Raw genomic sequence first — 3,953 nt, 5'->3', positions numbered from 1 at the left:
AATTCTGGAGAGAACTTTCTGCAAATACGCTCAGTTCTCCCATTCACTATTCCTGGTCCCCTACAGCCCTGCTCAGAGTTCAGAAGTCGGCCCAAGGGTAGTTCGCCTGCTAAACATGAGGCTTCCAGGGATTGGGCCCAAATAACATTCAACGTGGGGTTTTAGTGCCCACCTTTAGTCTTTAGGAAGGGAAAAGCTGCAGTCAGAGGGGATGGGTTGATCTTTCATTTCTAACGCACATGCTGTCCTTCTGATCAGATACCTTTGTCTGGATCTGGTAAAAATGGACTCTGTCCACATGCTGCGACATCAGCTGCAGCCTTCCCAGACTAACCCTTGCTCCTTCTCAGAAGGAATTTTCCTAATACCAGAGTCTGTGCACTTGGGTTTCCCAGGTGAGGGAGGGGCTCCGACTGGCTCTAATGAACTCACACCGCGTTCTGGGAGATGAGAGCCAGTCATTGTGTTTCTGTTCCTTTCTTCTGAAATTCTCAATGAAAGGTGCAGGCACCCCAAGCGGCTTCACACCTCCTGTGTAGGTGTGAGCTGTGGTCTAGCACATCCTCCACAGAGCATTCCCTCTTTCTCTGCACCAGGGTCTTCCCAAGAGTAGAGGGGTGACCCTGGGGTTCGTGCGCGGATTGCTATGGCGCCCCGGGGCATGCCTCCCCTTCTGCGCGTCCTGGGCTACCCTCAGGGACAAGCTCCCATGGAGCAGATGTGAGTGGCAGGAAGTGAACCAGAAATAGCCAGAGCAGGCAGCTCAGAGGGTGGGGACAAGAAGGGAATCCGGCATTTGTGGCTGAGATTGGACTCAGTGCTGGCCCGGGAAGCTGACATGTGGGGAGTTTCATTTTACTTTCTGTGGCAGTCCAAAGTGTCGCTTCCTACTTGATACTGTTCTGTTCAATACTGGGTCTTGGCACACGGTTCTCAAAGGGGCTACAGCTATAGGTTCTTAAATAGCGGCTGAGTGTTAAAAATGAGAATCACCTACAAGCAGATTTATAGGCCAAAAAAAGAATGGACACTAGGAATAATATTACTATCCTTATGATGGTGAGTATACCCCTCATTTAGAGATGCCCTTGCTTACAGGGTGGAGGGTCTTAAGGCAGTGGCTGGGATGCCAGATGCTCCACCTTAGCTTGAGGCTACATTCTGCACATTGAGCCTATGAGAGCTCATCTCTTGACAGCATTTTTTTTTTTTGCATTTTATTATTTTTAAAGATTGGGACACAATTCACACACCATAAAACTCATCACTTAAAAGTATACAATTTAGTGGCATTTAGTAAGTTTACAAGGCTGTACAACCATCGCAGATACATCCAAATCTGGATAGACCACATTTTCTTTACCCACTGAGCCGTTGATAGACATCTAAGTTGTTTCCAGCTTTTTGGCCATTGTGATGAATGCTGCTGTTAACATTTGCACACAAGTTTTGGTGGGGATATAGTTTCATTTCTCTTGGGTATAGTTTAGAAGTAGAATTGCTGGGCCATTTTAATTTTCTAAGGAACTGCCAAATTGTTTTTCACAGTAGCTATGCTGTTTTGCATTCCTACCAGCAACATATGAGAGTTCTGATCTTTCCACATCCTGACCAATGCATATTATCACTGTGTGTGTGTGTGTGTGTGTGTGTGTGTGTAAGAGTCTAGTCATCTTGGTGGGTATGAAGTGGTATCTCATTGTGGTTGTGAGCATTTTTTAAAAATTAAAATCTAACTGATTTACAATGTTGTGTTAGTTTCTGGTATACAGAAAAGTGATTCAGTCATACATATATATATATATTCTTTTTCATATTCTTTTCCACTATGGTTTATTATGGAATATTGAATAGCTCCCTGTGCTGTACAGTAGAACCTTGCTCTTTATCTATTTTATATATAGTAGTTTGTATCTGCTAACCCCAAATCTTAATTTAATGTTGTGAGCATTTTTAAAACAACATTCTCACACACATTGGAAGTGTGGTTTGCATATGGGGGTTCCCCTAACCTACAGTCTATCGGAGAGCCTTAACCATTCACTCATTCAAACAAGACTGACTCCGTCTGCCGTGTGCCCAGCACATCTGAGAACACAAGGCAGGGGGGATCAGGGCACACCTGCTCAGCCCTGCCCAGCCCTGATGGCACTTCCATTCAGTAGAGACACTAAGGAAACAGATGAATCAATGAGAAAATGGCTGCATGTTGGCATGGGCCTCTGAAGGACATGCACGAGGCCTGAAGAGGAAATAAGGATGTGTTGAGGGAGGTGAGCTAGTCAGAGTTCTCCAGAGCAGCCTCAGGGGGTAGATACTATTATGCCTATTTTTAGATGAGAAAACAGCCAGGAGGAGCTTCCGAAACTTGCCCAAGCAAGCAGAGAAAACCCAGAGAGTTGCTCAGGGACCACGACACAATTTTAAAATAAATATTAAAATATTAGAAAGTTTACCCTCCCAAACCAGGAAATAGACTTGAGAGGATCCCACCACCACCACCCTTGTCATGGTGGCCCTGAAGGAGAGCTTTCTGAGCCTGTTCGGACAGTGGCCAGGTTCTAAGGCAGGAGGCCCTCTGTGCCTTTCCTGCATCTGGATTCAGGCCAAGCTGCTGAGGCATGAGGACCCGCCCCTCTCATCTGCAGCAAGCAAATCGTCTCACTTAAAGGGTAAGTAGGGAGATAAGGCAAGGAGTCCCCAGAGAAAGAGAACCAGGCATGGCTTTCTTGACATAACGGAAGCCATTTTTGGCCAAGTCGTTCTGTGATTTGTGTGGCCACAACGCTTGCCTTTGAACAGATCTCAGTAACCAATGGTCTTAAGAGAACAAAAGAATGCAGAAACAAATGACTGCTACCAGGCAAGCAAAGTAATAATAGCAAAGATAATATAATGGTAGTAAAGACTCCCAATTCTGTTTTAATGGTAAAGATCAGCCTGAAGTGCTCAACCGTCAGATCAACTGGAACCCAAGAGATGATGACATTGACCTTTTCTGACCCTCGTGACTTCAACTGAAGTTTGATTCTGTCAGTGCCCAAGCCCCTTCATGAATATGCACGTACCCTTAGTTTAAAATCTCCCCAATTTTGCTGTTCGGAGAGACACTGCTTTGGGAAAGATTCCAGTGTTCTCCTTACTTGCTGCAAGTAATAAATCCTCCCTCGAAGGGGGTTTGTTTAAGAGAATGGAGGATGAGGGAGTAGAATGAAAAGGCAACGTCTCTACTCTGAAGGAGAACAGGGAAATGGAGGAATAGCCTAAAAGGTGTGTGGGGCAAGGAATTTATCTAAGAGGTCATATTAAGGCCTATCAATATACTTTATGGAATGATGCAGCAAGGAAGAAACTGATGCTATAGGAGCAAGAGCGTGAGTAGGGAGACACGGCTGGGTGGACAGCACTGGCGAAATTGCCAAAGAGTCTGCTCGCAGGGAGGGTACTGGGTTTACCAGGGAAATGTCATGTCCGTTTAAGAGCTGTCAGAAATTCCAAGTAAAAAACAAGCAGTAGGATGTTTGCTTTTCTTCATCGGGTTTTGGCAGCTGGAGTGCAGGCAGGGAGTAGGCAGAACGTTGGATTTAATTAGGGCTGGTGACTTCAGGGGCAGGAGAGAGAGGAGACGGAGGGCGCTTGCAGGAGAGGGGCTGGAATGCTGGGCTCTGGGCTGGGGAAGGAGGGACTGGAGAGAGCAGCTCTTTATATGGGGTGTGTGTGTGTGTGCACGCGTGTGTGCACAGGTGGACTGGGCATTAGAGCGCCCTGTGATTTTGAAGTGTAGCTGGAGTGGCAGAACTCGAGTGAGTCAGAGATGAGGAGGTGGTGGCCAAGAAGGAGCAGGATGTTGGAATGGAGGATTTGGAGAGTGTGTGGTTAAATATAGACAGAGTTGAGGCTGTGCCCTGGGGGCAGCTGAGATGGGGTGGAGAAAGTGACCACTGGCATCCGAG

This window comes from Camelus bactrianus, chromosome 14, assembly GCF_048773025.1.
Source record: "Camelus bactrianus isolate YW-2024 breed Bactrian camel chromosome 14, ASM4877302v1, whole genome shotgun sequence".
NCBI classification, from domain to species: Eukaryota; Metazoa; Chordata; class Mammalia; order Artiodactyla; family Camelidae; genus Camelus; species Camelus bactrianus.
Note: the sequence above shows the minus strand (reverse complement) of the source record.